At 38.3% G+C, this 21,247-nt stretch overlaps 1 protein-coding gene across 1 annotated transcript in view; it reads right to left on the bottom strand.

Annotated features, from left to right (window-relative positions):
• The window catches only part of LOC120412525 (uncharacterized), a 788,684-nt gene that overhangs the window by 340,209 nt on the left and 427,228 nt on the right, over nucleotides 1-21,247 (bottom strand). The window lies entirely within an intron of this gene.

The following is a 21,247-nucleotide window of genomic DNA, read 5'->3' as shown; positions in this document are numbered from 1 at the left end:
GGTGGCAACTTAATGCAGGGATCATGCATGGAGCTGCTGCTGCTGCTGCTAGGTGAGAGTATGTGATGATGGAAATTTATGTTTTAATTGCAGCTTACGGGAGCTTTGAGATGGGGTTGAAAAAGTTGTCAAAAAAACTCAAAGTTAAGGTGAAATTTTTTAAAGAAATTTCTATGCAATGAAAATCATTCTAAGATTCTTCATTTCAAATTGCTTTATGACGCCCAGCGATAGATGAATCGTTGCCAAGATAGTTTCTTCCCTGAGCAATTCCATGTCAAATAGGGAATCGGTTGTACCCGACCCTCTCCGATTTCAATGAAACTTTATAGATATGTTATCCTACGCTCTAAACATGGAAATTTTCAAAAAACGAGCACGAGAGTCGATTCTCCTGACAATTTTACAAAAAAAGTCTCCATATTGACCATTGTCCTAAGTCCATCCACATTAACGACCCCCGGGTCTTTTGTGGTCTCTATTGCAAGTTTCTGCTCGAACCTAGGAGTCCGAAGGCTTGAATGGGGAGATCACCCAAACCTCTTTTTACTCCAAGGAACCTTCCACCCCAGTGTTTGAATTGACGACCTTTGGATTGCGAGTCCAACCGCCGCCAGCGATTCCACCGGAGTAGGCCGGAGTGGTTTGGTGTGTTGTTTGTACTTATGGCATAGAGACGACTCCTACACCTGGAATGACTTAACGGCCTAACAACCAAGGCCGGGACCGACATTTTACTTCTTCATCCGATGGAAGGTTGCAGCAGATGGGAATCGAACCCAGAATCATCCGCTTACAAATGAAGTTACAGTGGTTTAAAAAATAAAATTGTTGAAAAAATAGGGTTTTTATTTTTTATTTTTTCAACCGCTGTAACTTCACAAGGATTGGACTAAGGACAATGGTCAATAAAGAGACTTTTTTTGTAAAGTTGTCTGGAAAATCGACTCTCGTGTTCGGTTTTTGCACATTTTGATGTTTAGAGGCAAATCACGCAACATAAAATCGCTCCTGAACTTCTTTTGATGATGATTGTGTCATCGCTGAGAATAACACAAATATTTCATTTGAAATTCCTTCCTAAATCTGCACCTTTTGTTTTAATAATTCATTATTAAATCATCATTTATTTATATTCTTTTTGCATTGAAACTGAATAACGCGTTTGACATAAAAAAAAAACAAATTATTCGCTCTACAGCATTGCCTTGGTGTTCTCGATTACGAGATTCCTACTCGAAACTACAGTATGTCAAAAAAGTATTTACACCCCTTGGGCACTATGCACATTTTGTGATGAAACATGTAAAAAATTTAAAGTTTGACAGGAACCTAGTACTACGTTTTGTTCAAAAACTCATGCCAAACATTTTGGAACAAAAAGCTCATGAAAAGATGATTTCTATAAAAAGTTATATAACAAATACTATTACGAAAATAAAAAAGGTGCAAAAAAAGTTTGTACACCTTTCGAAAAATTAACATAAATAATGTTATTTGTTGACAAATCACCATAAATCCAGTCTCCCAACTCCAAATAGGCATCCGTGACTGATTAAAAAAATAATTTGGATTGAATATAAAGTTTACTAACTACTTAGTATAATAGTTTATATAACTCTGGAAATTCTATATAAAACTTATTTTAATTTAATTTTGCAAACTTTTAATTCAACTAAATGACAATATATTACCATAGAATTGCTAAATAAACATTTTGGAGTGGGTATAATACCGTTTTGGGGGTATTTGTATCGATAGAATAGATTTTTCGTTGGAATTTCGTACCAACCCGGAATTACGTCGTCGGAAAATCCGCCGGCATCTGAACCGGTCCACAATTCACAAGTCAACCTATTTGGCATCAGAAAAGGCATAAAATTTCCGATCTTTTGATACCCATACATCCAGGTTTCCAATAAAACCCACGTTTTTAAATACCTAAGCAAAAACGTTGTTATGGTTTCGTTTGAGCATCCTGCCAAAATGTATGGAATTTCGTAATTTTTGTTCTCGTGGATCAAACTTACTTTTTGACCCAGACATAAAGAAAAAATCCCCCCATAACATTTCCAACCGATCTGTCTCGTTAATGAAAGCAAATAATTTAAATGAAATCAATTTCGCAGACAGAGTATAAATTTCAATATCCCCTCCGCTTAAAAGTTCAAACCTAGCAAATTTGTTGTAAGAAAAAAGAATCGCAAAAAAGAGATAAAGAAATCCTTCAGACCAAAGACAGCAGCATCACAAACGAACGTTACATTAATATTAATCTTCCCTGCATGCATAATGTTTCGCGAAGCAGGCAGAAGGATTCCCCGTCTTTTAGCTTCTCATCCCGGCAATGCCCGGAAATCCACGGAAGCCAACCTGCCTGGAGAGGAAGGGTTCCCATCGCGATAGCATTTTCATTCCTGGAAGATGCCACGATCGAGTGCATTTTCTGAATGCGCGGAAATGTGCTGCTCTTTTGAATATTTTGTTCCTTTTTTTTCTTTTGAGCGTCGCGACGTCGGAAAACTCGCGGCATTATGAAGTGCAATCGAAGCATGAAGGTTTGCCCTTTTTTGGGGGGTTTATTTTATTTTTTTTTTGAGGAAAAGTTACAGGACATTATCCAAATTGTTTAATGCGTCTGCCGGGAGGTTCTGGCAGTTGGATTCCATTATCTCTGGTCCATTCAGGAACTGTTTGCGGGGAAAACGTGAAGGAAAATGCTGCCTGATGGCATCAAAACTCATTAAAACTTTTTGATTTCATTTGTGAATGGCGAAAGTGAACGTAAGTCGCGTTTCCGGGTTGATAATTTTCAGAATGGGATTTTCTTTGTTTGCGGTTTTGATGGAATGTGACTGATATGGAATTGAAAATTTAAAAAAATATTCCGAACAAATAATTTAAACAATTAGCTTTTTTCAACCAAAAATTGTTCATTTATTTATAAAACAGTCTCAAATCTAACGATACCATCAGTGAAAACCCTCATTTTAATATTCATTGATGCGGCTAGCCAACATAATCCAATTAAATGACGACATCGTACCCCAAAATTTACACCAGCTAGAATCAAAACATCAACTGAAGCTGATCACCGCGAGTTGATCAATTAGTCCAGAAAAGGTCGGTTGGTTTGACGCTATCACACGTGACAAATCTACCCTCGAACAAAAATCGTGAATCTTCTCCAAATCCTCGGCTGGGAACGGTTCCACCTGACCTTCGGGCTAATTTGGCACCCCGGGATTAAAGTCAGACTAGGCTGGGGGGAGGGAATACAAAAAGCCGTTGAAATGACTGTATTATTTTTAATCCTTTCAACCTAACATTCTGGCTGGAGTAATCCAGGAAGCAAATAAACAACATTCCACATATCAGAACCACGTGGTACCCTCAACATTAGATACAGAAATTTTAGAAAAGGGGGGACCCAATCTACCGTGACACCCGAAACAGTGTAACGAATCCTTGGTTGTTGGAAAACCACTCCGAAAATGACATTGAAAGAAATACTTGAAAAAAAGGCGCAATTTAGAAAAAGAGTTTGGTGAAAAAGGGGACTTAATCTACAACCATGGAAATTACATTTTTGAACCCCCAGCAAAAATCGAAATGTTTCAACTTCTGAAGGTATTCTGAAGCTGGAATTATTTTCAACTTTGTTTGGAGGGGCAACGTATGAGTTGCTGATTCTGAAAATCAGAATGTCCCCATTTTGTATAATCCTTAAGGGGTTAGTAGTTTACGTTAAATTAGTGATACTTACTTTATTTGAAACAATAATGTTTGTATTGATTTTTTTTCACATATGATCTTTTATTCGAACAAAGTGAATAATTTAAACGACTCAAACTTTTTGGGGACTTTTTGGGAAAGATTCAACCTCTGGTTGCTCAAATACATGAGCATGAGCATGAGCATGAGAGATCACCCATGGTTGCCCCTCCGTTGCTGAACAGAACCGTAATATCCTTTCAGCACTACTGATTATATGCTTCGACGATCTAGTGATGTTTCCCTTATCAACAGCATGTATGAATGCGCTGAAAAGATAAAACACCATGATTGCTAAAGCTAGATCAGTTGCGAATAGCTAACAGTCATTGGCCACCAACGGCGCCCGCCATGTCAGTTTGTAGATCTCGATTTTAAGGGACGGGAATGTTAGTTAGCGCAGGTTGCTACTAGGGCAGCTGATTTACTCTGTGCTTACACCCCACAAGCGCCAGGAACCTGAAAATTTGTTAGTAGGATAGGGTGTTTGGTCAGGATTCATCATAGAAGATGATGATGCGACCCAAAATCATAGTGTTTGTTGAAAGGTATTATGTTTTAATCTCAAGGCAAGCAATCGGATGCTGCGGATGAGTCATTTCCCGTTTATCGGCTGTTAACTTTTAATTGAAATGGATTTATCTTAGACAGCCGGCTGTGGAAAGATAGAACCAAAATTATTTGTAATTAAATGATGAAGAATTTAACAGTCTGACTTTTTAATTGAGATGTTTTTACGAGTTTTACATGATTCATGTTTAGTGGGGTACTGATTAACGAAGCGAACGACGAGTTACGATGTTTATCGAGCTGAAATGGTATGATAAGGTTTTGTTGTTATTGCACACCGACGACGAACGCGAAAAAAACCTGCGACCCGACCGAAAGGCATCGCAAATAAGACTGGCTCAATTGTCATCGATGACAACCAGAACCAGCCGCACTTTTACACACATACACGCACGCGAAAAAAAAACGAAAAACACACCGACGACGAACGCGAAAAAAAAACACGACCCGACGGAAAGGCATCGCAAATCAAACTGAGGAAATGGAGAGAAAGAAAATAACATAAAAAATAAAACCTAATCACATAAAACCTACTCACATAAAACCAATCACCCCATGCACACAAATAGCAACACAAAAGAGACGAAAATTATCACGAAAAAACAGAACTGCGCGTCCCAAGAAGCACTGCACTTTTGATGGCATTATTCAGTTATTATGCCCAATCACCTCATGCACACAAAGAGCGACACAAAAGAGACGAAAATTATCACGAAAAAACAGGACTGCGCGTCCACCGAAGCACCGCACTTCTGATGGCATTATTCAATTATTATGCCCAATCACCCCATGCACACAAAGAGCGACACAAAAGAGACGAAAATTTTCACGAAAAAACAGAACTGCGCGTCCCAAGAAGCACTGCACTTTTGATGGCATTATTCAATTATTATGCCCAATCACCCCATGCACACAAAGAGCGACACAAAAGAGACGAAAATTATCACGAAAAAACAGAACTGCGCGTCCCAAGAAGCACTGCACTTTTGATGGCATTATTCAGTTATTATGCCCAATCACCCCATGCACACAAAGAGCGACACAAAAGAGACGAAAATTTTCACGAAAAAACAGAACTGCGCGTCCCAAGAAGCACTGCACTTTTTTCAACCTCTGGTTGCTCAAATACAGCAAATAAAATAAAATAAAACGAATGATCTCATTTCACTGTAAAAAAACATTGATGACATTTTCTGATCCTTTCGGAAACTATGTTGAAAATTTTAGAATCAAGACTAACACTTCAAAAAGGTCAAATATTCTAAGTTACGCCGAGTAACTCTCTACCTTTATTTCAAAAATCATAAGGCCGTTGCAAATATTTTCCAAAAGTTATAATCATATTTAGCATGTTCTCCTTTAAAAACGTTTTGAATTTTTATGAAATGCCAATGCACATTGGTCCAGATCGCAAAATTAGGTGGAAAATGGATTTTCCTAAAAAAATTAAAGTTTTGGAGCTTTGGTGTCTTCTAAAGAGTTGTTGCAAATGAAAAGGGGCAACTTTTGGCTTGGTTCAATATTAGGGTGGTTCACGATGAGGGTGATTTAGAAAATCTAACTTTTCAGAAATATTTTTGGGATTATTTTCGTCTTCTAAAAAGTTGTTGGGCTCGCTAATCCAAGCAACTTTTTAGAAGACACCAAAATTTTATCTACGCCTTCAACCAAATTAAGAGAAAGCATCTGAGCACACCTTCAAAAATAAATTTTTGAACGTAGCAATCCAGGCACTTTTAGAGCTCTAAAAAACGAACATTTTTATTTTTAGACAAGTCAGCCGACAAAATTACATGGAAAAGATATATTTGGACGATTTTAGAATTTAAGGTTTTATCATGTGGTTTTCCCTTGAAAATCAGATTTTTTCAAATCAAGATATCTGGAGTTTAAAGAAACACACCCCTGAGATTTTTTCAGCGTTTGTAGTGCTAGATCTCTTCTTTTGAATGCAACCTGGTGCTTGATATTTGGCTTGCGCCTTTTCGAGATATTTAAATTTTAAATTTGCACCATTTTTACCTTGAAATGGCCGTAACTTTTGACCCTTAAGTCCAAATTGAGATGTAAAAAAATAAAAAATGTTCATTTTTTAAAGCTTTTAAAGTGCTTCGATCATCACTTTTCTCTAAAACTTAACCCTGAATTGACACGTTCAAAAAACTGATTTTTGAAGGTTTGCTCAGAGTCTTTCTATGAATTTGGTCATAGAAGGCGTAGACTACGAGATAAAATTTTGGTGTCTTGGACAAAGTTGCTTGAATTAGCGAGCCCAACTACGAAAAAAAAATCCCAAAAATATTCCTGATTCACCCTAATCGTGAACCACCCTAATTTTCAACCAAACCAAAAGTTACCCCTTTTAATTTGCAACAACTCTTTGAAGACACCAGAGCTCCAAAACTTCACCAATTTTCGGAAAATTCATTTTCCACTTTATTTTGTGATCTGTTTTTTATGTTTTTTATTTATTTGCACCCTATTGTGGATTAAGTTGGTAGCAGGATTTTCTGGCATCTTCTCACGGTCATTGGAAACGGTCGTGGATAGACCTAGGGGTTCTTAATTGGAGTGAAAAAGTTCAAGTTATAGAAAAAATATGGATTAAATTTTTAATTTGTAATCACTTCTCCGTCATTAGGAATAATTGTTTGAACATGCTCGCAAATTTTTTATTCAGTCGGAAAAAAATATTTTTCTTGAAAAAAGTTTCATTTTTAACCACCTGATCACCCCTAATTCTGGCTTGATGCCGCCATCACGCGACCGCGTGCTCCGTTTGTTTGTCAACAAAGCTGCTGCTGGATGGTTAGACGAAGTGAGAGAGGAGAGGTTTTGACATTTTTATGCCCGCATCTGGCCCGCCGCCTATTTCGTCGGTTGTTGAGTTGACGGTCGTTTCCAACGACCGAGTCCAGCAAGGTACTGATCGTACAATACCATAAACTTCAAAAAATATTTGCAACTGCCTAAATCATCGACAAAATTTTAGTCCATTTTCTATGGCTCAAAAGTTGCGTTTTTTGTCCCCTAAATCATATTTAAAAAAATCAAAAATTATGGATTTGGGAAATAGATTTTTTGAGAAAAAAGTGAATCAAAAAATCGGCATTTTTTCCATGTACCATATTTTTCCTAAATAGTTTTTATCAATAACTACAACTTTGCCGAAGACACCAAACCAATCACAAAATTCTTTCAAAAGATACAGTAGGCCAGCCCTAATGCGTTGCATTAGCGGGAGGGATGATTTCGTGAAAAAATCACATTAAGTGTGAAATGTGAAATTTTCACAGAATCTACAGGGTAGGAAGGATTCGTGGACATACCGTAGCAATCGCTCCGGAGATTAACATTTTGTTTTGGTGAGATTTTTTAATTGTTAACACTATCTAACCCCTTAATCACAACTCTGTTAAAAACAAGGGGCGTTCGAAATCCCGTTAATGTCCCCATATGGAGTGGGGGTTTGCGAGTCTTTTGATTTTGCCAACATTCCAACATTTGGTTCAAGGGTAAATTGTGTTATTTTGTACCCGGAACGCACGACATGGTGCCGGATTTAGCTCGGGAATTAATGGGGGGAAACCGTTCGAAAATTAAATGTCATCACCGCTGGTTGGTAACCGATGTTGATTCAAAAAGGGATGTCCTTGCTTGAGAAGGGGGATGGGTTTATTTGAAAAAAAAAATGGCAAAAGAATTTCAGAATTAAAAACTTTTTTTTGAACCGAAAGTAGCTAGGTATTTACGAGCAAAACGAATCACAAAATCAACGTTGTCACATTCGAAACAAGACATTTGTTTAACTGATTTAATAGATCTCTTCCCAAAACCAAGCTTAATCACCATTTAGTGATATCCCCTTCCTCCCTTGCTCCCCTTGGCAAACCCAAATTGCCAAATTGCCAATACAACAAATGAGCAAATCGGTTGTAAATTCATTGCTTTTTTTTACATTCCAAGCACACACCAGACCAGTTCCGAGAGCCCGCGGAACAATTTCGATTACCAGAGCCCTTCACGCATCGATTGCGGCGGAAAATTCCTCTCCTGGCAGGCCACTTATTTACCCCACCCTACTCTTCCAGCAGACTGGAAAAACGCGCGAAAATTCAAGCGGAAATAATTTCACAATCCTGCTTCAGAAACCGGGAACTCGTTTGTTTTTTTTGTTCTCTCTCTTTTTTCTGGGGCTTGTTATCAGATTCGAAGTAATTTATTGATTTTGATAAAGCTTTGATTTCGTAAACGAGGGCGAACTTGTAAATTGAGCTGAAAAAAGGGGGAAACCGGAAATGGTGAAACGCAAATTAGCTTGATTTTCATGGGAGGGCGGCGTATTTTTTTTTTGTTTTAAGGAAAAAAAACGGAAATAACATGGTCTGATTGTTAAAAAATTGGGCCAACTCAAACTCGTAAATATCGTCATAATTCTGAGCTTCCGCCAAGATGTTTAAATTTTTAAAACGCAAACCAATTTCCGCACCCTGACCAACTTCCCAAGTTTAAATAAACTTGCTCCTGGATTGGCCTTTCAGGGTGGAGGAAAGTTCGTGCACAGAGCCAAACAAAAAAGAGCGAATTAATACTTTAGAAGATGCTCTCCACCAGGATAGGAAAAGGGGAGTGGAAATTCTGTCTTAATTTAGTTATACCCGGGAAAACTATGGCTGCTAGTGCAGGAAAAACGTACCTCCGCCATGGTATCGACAGTGTTGTACAGGACCACTAGTATTACACAGACAAACAGATAAAAAACTCTATTACAAAATTTGAATTTTGAAGATAAAAAGTTCTACACTGAAACCCCGATGGTTTAACACCAACTGTTGTCAAACGAATGGAGTCACTTTTTAGTTTGACATCCCTTTTACACCAAGTTCACACACATTACCAAACGTTGGTTTTGATAGTGTGCGTGAGCGCCGAGTAAAAAGTGACAGTTCGTCACTTTTTAGTTTGACAAACCAACGGGGTACAAACTAAAAAGTGTCAAACGAAATAGTAACCAACCACCGGGGGTTGAGTGTATTTTTCAAACTTATAAAATTTAAAACATCATTCGAAAAAAAAATCGTCCAAAAATCTTTGAATTTAGAATGTACCAGAACAGTCAGGGTAAAATGAAGCCAAAACCAACTGCTGGTGGTGCAGGTGCACCACCCGGTGTTGTGTGCGTGTGTAAATAAAAGTGGAGATAATTTTAATTTGCATCTCTAATTTAATTAACACTCCATTTGACTGTTTGCTGCACCCCGACAGTGGAGCGACTTTAATTTGCCGGGACAAATGGAGCGGTGCTTAGGAAAAGCTTGTGAAAAAAGAAGATGTTTCAAATAGAAAGGGGGAACTTTTGGTTTGGTTGTAAATTAATTCAAAAAACAGTTTTTTTTTAATAAAGCAGTGTTTAGTTTTAGAGAAAAGTGATATTCGGTGCACTTTTTGAACTCTGAGAAACAATTTTTTTTGACAAGTTTATTTGGACCTCAGGGTCAAAAGTTGAAGTTTTTTTAAGGTAAAAAAGATGCAAATTTGAAACCTAAATAGCTCGAAAAGGCACAAGCCAAATATAAAGCGCCAGGTTACAGTCGGCCCTTTGTTTTTCTTTCAAATGCATCTCAGCTTGCATTGATTGGTCCAAAATTTATGTAAAACGTGACTTCTAAAAGTAAAAAAAGGTCAAAAACGAAGAATAAAAAACACTTTATCAAAAATTACGTAAAATAAATCCAAAGTATTTTTAATGCTCATTTGTTATGCAAAATAGATAAACATCTTTTCTGGTCCCTAACTGTGTTTCCGAATATTTATTTTTCACTACACATAATGTAAATTTTTGAAAAAGAATGAAAAAGTGAATCAAAACAGTATCAAGTTCAAGAAAAATCGCACAGAGTTTTCAAGGTTTTCGTCGAATATCTTAGAATTGAAATATGATCAAGAATATGATGCTTGGCATCTGTGAATTTCAAAATGGCGTTCTTAACTCAAAAGGGTCCTAAAGTATGTTTACATTACAGCTGGACGTTTGTTTGCATCAGATTTCCTATCTCTTTCTAGTTTTTTGTCAGGCGACTTCTAGCTGTTTTTTTACTGACCGCCCTATATGCCAGTCAACATATTTTGCAGGGCGGTGGATGCTCGAGCTCGATCATTGTTTGCATCAGGACACTGTGATGAAAAGTTCGTAATTTTTGGGTTAAATTATCTATTTTTTCATTGGGCCTAGAAAGCCTTATGTGATTGTTTGTGTATAGCGGTAAAAAGACGATTTTCATTTTAGGCCGTTGCAAATATTTTTTGAAGTTTATGTCCCTTGACTCTGACTAAAGGGAAAAGGGGGAGGAGGGGCAAAAAATAGAAAAGTAAAAAAAATAAATTACAGGCCACGGTTTCAACATTTGAATGAAAAAAGTGTTTTAAAATGCATTACACATCTGTCCAGTTGTTTTGCGATTATAAGTTTCCAAAATTTCTAAGTATTGACGAAAATTTTATTTCTGCGAAATAAAAAGATTTTGCAGTGATGTACATTGGAATTCCATCAAAAGTTCAAAATATATTTAACTACTTTAAAAGTTAAAAACAACTACTTCCAATGAAACTTTCCAGTTTTTTGGAAAAAATGTTGTTTTGACCCCTGATTTTTTACCAATTTTGAAAGGGGGGGTGACATAAACTTTAAAAAATATTTGCAACGGCCTTAATGCAAAAAAATGACAAGACAACATTTTAAGATGGATCAACTATGGTCGCCTTGAAACAAGCTGCCAAGTAGGAAGCTGTCTGTCGAAATGGGCCGCGAAGTTATTTTTTTAATGAATTTAAAATTAATTTTAAATCCCTTGGCATCGTGCAATAAGTAATTGTACTAAGAAAAATAAGCTTTATCTGTGTGAACAATAATATCAGCAATTTATGCTTCATTTAAGGACCCAATTAATCCAAGAATGCACGAGCGTGATCTGTGAGTGTGATCTGAACTCAAGAGATTATATTATCTTTCATGATAAGCAAAGCAATAAACAAAATTGCAAAGTAAATTAACACATTACATCAATAAAACGCACATCACCAGATTGCCAGCCAGATCCCCTCGAACGCATCAAAATCACACTCTGATTTGTCCCACCCTCCCCCATCAAACAATCCTTCGGATGAGCCGCGTTCAACAGATTTATAGCCTCTCCTTAAGTACCGTACGACACCCTGTATTTCTGCTGCAATCATTTCGGCGCCTGATGCTGCTGCTGCTGATGGTATAATCCTCCTCCAACTGCCAATTGAAACACTTGAAGTAATGCATCCAGCACCATCATCGTCCACACAGTCCAGCGAATCTTCTGCTCGAAAAGCTCATAAAATTAATCCGTCGTAAATCTAAGTCACGCGCCACCCCGCCAGCCATGCAACAAATCTCGGCGCGACCTCACTGAAGGAAGACTTGGGGCGCCAAGGATCGTTTGGAGTCTTGTGAGTAGATTTCAAAGATAGGTATAGATTGACTGCTTATGTCTTGGCACGGAATCTGTTACGCAGTTTTCAAACGAAGTTGTGAACCGTAATTGAATTAAATTTTGTTCGGTAAAGTGAGCAAGAGTGTACTTGTTGTTTGCAAAAAGGGGGAAACAACTCCATATATACTATAGTAGGTTGCATGAAGTGTAACAAATTTATTTATGATTCATTGGATTTCTTCAGACTTTTTTTATTTTTTTTTAGATTTTGTTAGATTTCGTTACATTTCTTTTCATTTCATTAGATTTCATTAGATTTCATTAGATTTCATTAGATTTCATTAGATTTCATATGATTTCATTGAATTTATTTTTTATAAGCTTTAAAACAATTCAAAAATTATTTTTGTCAAAACTGAGTGTTCCTTTCCAAATGATTTCACAGTAATCCTTAGGATTAAACAACCTAGAAAAAATGCAAAATTCAATCATTTCAAGCAAGTCCGTTAAAATGGCGTCGCCGTAGTTTCTGCACATGCAATTTTGTTCGAGGCGTCGTCGTGGGTTGTCGTTGGCTGCAAAGATATCAGATTATTCCGGCCGAGCGGAGCGTACTAATAATCGCCTTACACAGAGAGAGCTACAATTGAATTTCTTCGGGCTGCCGAGTGGAAATGAATTATACATCTCCTTTTTTCCCTCCCACTCATTGTTTGAGCAGGGCAGAGGTTAAGGTTGCAAGTGTGAAAAAAGTTGGCTGGAAATGCTTTATGATGTTTTTGTAGAAAATTAAAGTCTTACCACTGAAATGTTTTTTAATGAAATTTATACTCGGGATTTACCTGTAAGAAAAAAGAGAAACAGAAAATTATTTATTAGTTATTTTAAATTTTAATAAATATATCTAGTAAGCAAATAACTAAGAATTCAGAAATTCATATTTTTTAGCAAATAGAATTAAAGCCCACTAATTCGCATTTATCTTAAAGTGCTTCCAAAATAACCATGCAAAGCGATTTTCCAACGTGTGATTTTGAATTCACATGGCTAATTTTCTGCTGCATAACCATTATTTTTTTACCTCCCAGCTCCACGTCCGGCCATTTAGCTCAAGCTGCATACAATTTTAGTTTCCCATTGCGCTTTTCCTGCCTCCACGAAATGGGCGCAACAAAAAAAGCTCCCCCACCAAAAGCTCGCGCGCACACTTTTTTCCCTCCCTCTTATTGCACTTTGGGGTGCATTTTGAACGAGCCTCGCGGGACTAAACTTGAATATACTAGCTATGCTTTTTTTTACCGTTGGATCCGACTCTATTTACACGCTCCGGAGGAAAACTCGGACGCCCAACGTGGCACTAACCGGCTTTATGGAGTGGAATAATGAAAGCCTTTTTTTATTAATTTCAAGGTTGATGATCATCCTGGAGAACTAGCGGCGCACTTAAAAAAGAGGCTAGTGTCAAAGGCCTCTTGGTAACGGAAATAGAACGAGTTGAGTGGCCCATGTTCCCCCGGGGGTCGTTGGAAGGCCGGATGTGGAACTCGGGCCAAAGTGAGACAGTAAAACAACTTCATTAACACGATTACACACTCGAGAGGGTGCTTGGTGAGCCTCGTGATGATGATGATGGCGCCGACGGGGACATTCATGAGAAGAAAAGAACATACAGGATTAATAGAGTCAGATTTTATAAAAAAAATACAATTTAACAAAACACGATTTTAAGTAACTCGAACTTATCATGTTTCAAATCAGTTAGATATTTAAATAATTGATAACCCAAAATTTTATCATATGTTTCCGAGACTTTTTGTTCCACGAAAACTCTTCATATTGTTTTTTTCTCGAGTGTTTGAAATCTAATAATCAACATTTTCGAATTTCTTTAAAAAAAATCAAATTTTGGTCTGGAAATTCAGATTTGGTTATGGAAATAGAGGAACAGTTGAATACTTAGTAATCGATAAGAATTTCAAAGCATTTGAATTTGTATTCGTCAAACATCAAAATTAATTTAGCATATCAGGGAAAATTAATAAAAAAAATGTTTACAGATCTGCAAAATGCCTAGCACTTTCAATATTTTCAAATTATTAAATTTTAATTGCTTTAAAATCTCCTGTACCTATTAAAACTGTAGTTCTGATTTTTTCCCAGTTGGCGTTAGTGACTTAAAGATAATATGTAAAATATATTTTATAAAAAAAACATAAAATTTTAAACTGACCTCAAATTTTACATTGACTGATATCATTTAATTGGTTTTATTGTAGACGGCTTCAAATTTTTTTTTTGAAATTGGATCAAAAACTATGGTTTATTTTTATTTCTATTAAGCTATTAAAAGCTGCTGTCCTTGTTTAGGTTGAAGTGAGGGTAATCGCCATTTAGAATTATCGAGCTTATTCAAAATTTGAAGCTTAAAAACATAAAAATATAATAAAAACAAAGATTGTTTTAAAAAATTTCCGGTTCCCGGAATTCAAGAAATATTTTTCCCGTTTCCCGGGAAAATTGGACACAGCAACGCCCATCTTAGTCGAATTTGTATGGTTGATTGCCTAATAAATTAGCAAATGCATTTTCTCAATATTATTTAAAAAAACTTTACATCACTTTAGAGTATTTAAGGGGTTTATCTTGATTTTTTTTTTTTTGCAAAGGGCTTATTGATTGTTAAAATCAATTTTCAAAAAGTTTTTGTCATGTTTCAACATTTGTCTTTGTGCCGATTCAGAAAAATCACGTGATACAAGATTTTAGGAAATAAAAAAAATTGTTGTGTTAATTTTTTATTAGATTGATTTTTTAAATTTATTTTCGATTGGTTATACCAAATTCTGAGTTTGTATTCGGTTAAGGAGACATTAGACTATGACAAACAAACAAACAAACAAAATCAAACTTTTTGACAGTTTGACAGTTTGCCTGAATTTGTCTGCAGAAACGTCAGCCTGTCAGGTTTGCGTCTTTGGCAATCTGTCAAACACGAAAAAGTGCGAGTTTGTTTATGTGTTTGTCCTATGGTACGTTCGATTGAGGGCTAGTGGAAAAGCATCTAATTCCAGCGTGCCTCTTATGTTGCCATATCAGCACTTTGACATTCAATTACAGCTCATTAGAAGCGTTTTCAACTGAAATCGAGTGATAAATAGCTCAATAGGAAGTGAGCAAGCAAGGTTCTACAAAAAGTTTTGCAAAATTTGTTGTTTAAATAGTGAAAATCAGCCACGTTAGTTCTGCACGAGTTTTGCCGCTATCTTGGAACTAAAACTCTAGCGCTAGCTTGATTTTTTTTTTCAGTTTCATGCGAGTTCCATGGTTGCTTAAAAAAATATGTTCGATGGAACGAACATACCAATTGGAACCTAAGGTTAAGCTTAAATTGCAAATTTTATTGTTCACAACGATAAAACATATATTTCTGAGTACAATGACCCTTTGTACGACAACAAAGAGTTCAAAATGAATTTTTAAATCAATTTTGAAAAATTAAACTAGCGGTCCCTCTTGCCAGGAAAGGTCTAAAGGGAGCGTTATTTTATTACGTAACGCAAAAAATCGGATTTTAACCCCCCCCCCCCCCCCCCTTCGTAACAAAATTTCCAAACAAATTTAAAAAAGGTACAGGTGGTTATGTTACACATGACCAGTATGACAAAGAACTTTGCAAGATGATTGTTGAAATTTTCGATTAGAATGTCCGGTCCAAATTCCCCCCTTATAATAACCGTCCTATCGAACTAAGGGAACGGAAATTGCAAGTGGAGCTGATATAGAAATCGAAGTGAAATCAATTTACTTTCCTTCACCACTCGAAAGTTACCAAGATGCGGGAATGTTTTTGCAAGGTTGTTGCAAGCAATCGGCGGCAGTAAAGGAAATTTGAACAGCAGACATTAAAAACAACCCTTTACAGGGCTCTTAATGATTACGAGATAGTTATTGTAAATTTCCAGAAACAGATTTTCGCAGTGGCACAAAAAAATGTGCATCGCAGTAATCTATTTATTACTTCCTGCCTAATAAGCAATATATTTTAACTGCTTAATTTCAGATAATGGCCAAATGCAACTTTTTATGTCCATTATCAAAAATCATAAAGTTTGATACCCATATTGCCCCAACTCTTACGGTTTGGCAAATGTCACCCCATCGGAACATCCGCGGGGCCTCCGGCCACTCCGGATTGTGGCCACTACTGCTGAAATGTCAAATTTCATGTCCAGTATCAAAAACTCCGGATTGTGGCCACTACTGCCGCAATGTCAAATTTCATGTCCAGTATAAAAAAACATAAAGTTTGATACCCATATTGCCCCAACTCTTACGGTCCGGCAAATGTCCCCCCATCGGAACATCCGCGGGGCCTCCGGCCACTCCGGATTGTGGCCACTACTGCCGCAATGTCAAATTTCATATCCAGTATCAAAAACCATAAAGTTTGATACCCATATTACCCATATGGCCACTACTGCCGAAATGTCAAATTTCATGTCCAGTATCAAAAACCATAAAGTTTGATACCCATATTGCCCCAACTCTTACAGTTTGGCAAATGTCCCCCCATCGGAACATCCGCGGGGCCTCCGGCCCCTCCGGATTGTGGCCACTACTGCCGAAATGTCAAATTTCATGTCCGGTATCAAAAACCATAAAGTTTGATACCCATATTGCCCCAACTCTTACGGTTTGGCAAATGTCCCCCCATCGGAACATCCGCGGGGCCTCCGGCCACTCCGGATTATGGCCACTACTGCCGAAATGTCAAATTTCATGTCCGGTATCGAAAACCGTAAAGTTTGATACCCATATTGCCCCAACTCTTACGGTCCGGCAAATGTCCCCCCCATCGGAACATCCGCGGGGCCTCCGGCCACTCCGGATTGTGGCCACTACTGCCGAAATGTCAAATTTCATGTCCGGTATCAAAAACCATAAAGTTTGATACCCATATTGCCCCAACTCTTACGGTTTGGCAAATGTCCCCCCATCGGAACATCCGCGGGGCCTCCGGCCACTCCGGATTATGGCCACTACTGCCGAAATGTCAAATTTCATGTCCGGTATCAAAAACCATAAAGTTTGATACCCATATTACCCCAACTCTTACGGTCCGGCAAATGTCCCCCCATCGGAACATCCGCGGGGCCTCCGGCCACTCCGGATTGTGGCCACTACTGCCGCAATGTCAAATTTCATATCCAGTATCAAAAACCATAAAGTTTGATACCCATATTGCCCCAACTCTTACAGTTTGGCAAATGTTCCCCCATCGGAACATCCGCGGGGCCTCCGGCCCCTCCGGATTGTGGCCACTACTGCCGAAATGTCAAATTTCATGTCCGGTATCGAAAACCGTAAAGTTTGATACCCATATTGCCCCAACTCTAACGGTCCGGCAAATGTCCCCCCATCGGAACATCTGCGGGGCCTCCGGCCACTCCGGATTGTGGCCACTACTGCCGAAATGTCAAATTTCATGTCCAGTATCAAAAACCATAAAGTTTGATACCCATATTGCCCCAACTCTTACAGTTTGGCAAATGTCCCCCCATCGGAACATCCGCGGGGCCTCCGGCCACTCCGGATTGTGGCCACTACTGCCGAAATGTCAAATTTCATGTCCAGTATCAAAAACCATAAAGTTTGATACCCATATTGCCCCAACTCTTACAGTTTGGCAAATGTCCCCCCATCGGAACATCCGCGGGGCCTCCGGCCCCTCCGGATTGTGGCCACTACTGCCGAAATGTCAAATTTCATGTCCGGTATCGAAAACCGTAAAGTTTGATACCCATATTGCCCCAACTCTTACAGTTTGGCAAATGTCCCCCCATCGGAACATCCGCGGGGCCTCCGGCCACTCCGGATTGTGGCCACTACTGCCGAAATGTCAAATTTCATGTCCAGTATCAAAAACCATAAAGTTTGATACCCATATTGCCCCAACTCTTACAGTTTGGCAAATGTCCCCCCATCGGAACATCCGCGGGGCCTCCGGCCCCTCCGGATTGTGGCCACTACTGCCGAAATGTCAAATTTCATGTCCGGTATCGAAAACCGTAAAGTTTGATACCCATATTGCCCCAACTCTTACGGTCCGGCAAATGTCCCCCCATCGGAACATCTGCGGGGCCTCCGGCCACTCCGGATTGTGGCCACTGCTGCCGAAATGTCAAATTTCATGTCCAGTATCAAAAACCATAAAGTTTGATACCCATATTGCCCCAACTCTTACGGTTTGGCAAATGTCCCCCCATCGGAACATCCGCGGGGCCTCCGGCCGCTCCGGATTGTGTCCACTACTGCCGAAATGTCAAATTTCATGTCCAGTATCAAAAACCATAAAGTTTGATACCCATATTGCCCCAACTCTTACGGTTTGGCAAATGTCCCCCCATCGGAACATCCGCGGGGCCTCCGGCCGCTCCGGATTGTGTCCACTACTGCCGAAATGTCAAATTTCATGTCCGGTATCAAAAACCATAAAGTTTGATACCCATATTGCCCCAACTCTTACGGTCCGGCAAATGTCCCCCCATCGGAACATCCGCGGGGCCTCCGGCCGCTCCGGATTGTGTCCACTACTGCCGAAATGTCAAATTTCATGTCCGGTATCAAAAACCATAAAGTTTGATACCCATATTGCCCCAACTCTTACGGTTTGGCAAATGTCCCCCCATCGGAACATCCGCGGGGCCTCCGGCCACTCCGGATTGTGGCCACTACTGCCGAAATGTCAAATTTCATGTCCAGTATCAAAAACCAGAAAGTTTGATACTAATATTGCCCCAACTCTTACGGTCCGGCAAATGTCCCCCCATCGGAACATCCGCGAGGCCTCCGGCCACTCCAGTCCAGGTGGTGGCCAGTTCCAATGATCGACTCCCGCGACTGGCATGTCTTAGCTGGTCCTTGCCTCCAAGCTATCTGCTCCCGGACCTCCAGGCCGTCTGCTACCGGGCCACGAGGCCATCTGCTTCTGATGTTTTCTCGTCGACGTCCAGCAATAGAATGAATTTTCGGGATTTTTTTTTTGCATTAAATCAAATTTTGTTTTATTTCGTCGGTTTAAAATCCAGGGGTTTACAGAGTAAGGGATTCAGCACAACTGCTTTTCAAGCTTAGTTATTATGGTGTTCAAGTGAACTGCAATTTTAAACTAATTCTAAAGTCTACATCGCGCATTTCAGGCTGCTGTTTTTTTGAATTATTAAAATATCCTACCTAGCTTAATCAGAAAGCACTGAATTTTCGGGACCGACCGAGCCGAGTTTTGTTGGCTCGTCGACGATCCGAAAATTATGAGGTGGAGTGGGGGTTATTTTAGATACATCAATCTCACGTCTCTCGATTGACTGATTGGAAAATGTTCGTTCATCCAATCAGCGTGCTCCAAAAAGAGGGGAAATTTGCCGAGAGGGGAATTCGTCACGTAACGTTTTCGCTTCGCGAAAATTTTGGATTGACACCACGTATAGAAACCTTAGGACAAAGTTCTTTGTCAAAAATTGTATGGAGCGTAACACGACCTCGGACCCCCCCCCCCGTCCCCCCCCCAACTGCGTTACGTAATAAAAGAACGCTCCCTTACTTGACGGCTCGTTCCAAGGGGACTAAGTTGATCCATCGAAAAAGGTTGTCTTGTCAGCTTTTTTTTTGCAGAGAAATAACAAAAAGTGATCAGAAATTGTTTTGAGCGTGATTTTTACCGTTGTAGGCTAATACCTCCTTTAATATTTACTGTAGACTGCAATACGGAAATTTTCAGTAAGTTTTTCGTTGAATTTCAGTTAAAATTTGTATGGAGCTATAATTCACTATATAATCAATTAATTTTGCTAAGCTTTTGATAGGGTACGTTATCCATTAGTGGACCCCTTTCCTATAGTGGACCCTCTGAAGGGTTTTTGATGAAAAATTCAATAAAATCACAATTTCAAGCATGTTGTTGTGTACAAATCTTTTAATTGGCCTGTTCAGCATAATTTAACACAATGTTGACTAACATTGAATTGTCCTTTGCACCAAAATAAGTGTTTTGAGTTCGACATCTGAAATCTGTTAAGGCCACTAGCATTTTCACAACAAAACTGCATTTATGTTTTATGATTTAATTAGCTATCCAATCATTTTTGGACTGATTATTTAACTTTAGCAAGTCGAAATAATGTAATTTTAAGTAACTTTACTAAAATAAAACGAATCAAAACTATATTTAATTGTACTTAACTGAAACATCAAAATTGAAGTTTGAAATGATATTTTAAAATGATAAATTAATAACAAAACATATTTGGAAAATAAACACGCGTGATTTTATCAGTAACTGTAAACAAATCTATTGTTTTGTTTCGGTCAACTATTTGTAATTGTATATGTAATTAATATGAATAAATGCATCAAAATTACTTTTTTAATAATTTCTATGTTTACAGTAGTTTTTGAAACGTTTTCTCTGATCCTTTACGGAAATAAATGTGTTTAAATGTCTGTTAGGTTTTTTGTTGTTTTAAGCTGTTGTTTTGTAACAAAACATATTTGTTTATGAAGAAAAGTGAGCAAAATTCATCTTTTATTAATTATATCTATCATTAGACCTACACCATGCATCAAAACATCAAATATCGGTGAAATTTGGTATAAAAATAACAGTTTTCCTATAGTGGACCACACCGAAAAACGACGTTTGATTTAATTGTTTTTCTCAAAATATGTACAAATTTGTATTTTTTTCGACACAACCGTGCAATGTCTCTTTATTGAAGTTCAAATAAAGTTTTCTAACAAGTTAATTGCCACATTTTTCAATGTTTTGATCATAACATCAATGCATATTTGTGAAAAATAGTGATTTTTTCAACATTTTTTTCCTGTTCAACTCGTTTGCTGATGTGTCAATATTAGGTATCCGACGGAAATACATGCTATTTCCCTAGTTCTTCTTTCAGAGAACAATATTGTTGAAGAGTTTGAAGAGTATTTTCACTCTGAAGAATGTTACAGAATTTATATCATCGCCTAAAACTGCCTACTTCTGCCTTGACCCAGGAATGACTCAAATATGTTTTCAAAATTTAATATTAGGACTAAAATTTGAAAAGAGCCAAATTATATCAGTGTGAATTATGATTCTTAATTCGCCCTTCGCTCTGCAATCCGCACAACACCACTTTCACGCTTGCGCCCCTCGCTAGGCAGCACGCGCCGATGGGCGCGACCCGCTGCCGCCGATCCTCTCGGCAGGTAAAATTTCAAACAGCTGTCAGTTTCAGTGTAACCGTCGTTTGTTTTCCACACAAAAACACACGCACACATCGACAGCTGCGTCGTTCGACCGTCAACCCAAACTTCAATGTGGACACGAAAAACAAGCAGCGCGTCGTCGCAAATCATCCAGCAAAAAGTTTTGTTTTTAGCGGCGAATTTCGCGGAAT

This window comes from Culex pipiens, chromosome 2, assembly GCF_016801865.2.
Source record: "Culex pipiens pallens isolate TS chromosome 2, TS_CPP_V2, whole genome shotgun sequence".
Lineage (NCBI taxonomy): Eukaryota > Metazoa > Arthropoda > Insecta > Diptera > Culicidae > Culex > Culex pipiens.
This window is presented reverse-complemented; position numbering and strand designations above follow the sequence as displayed.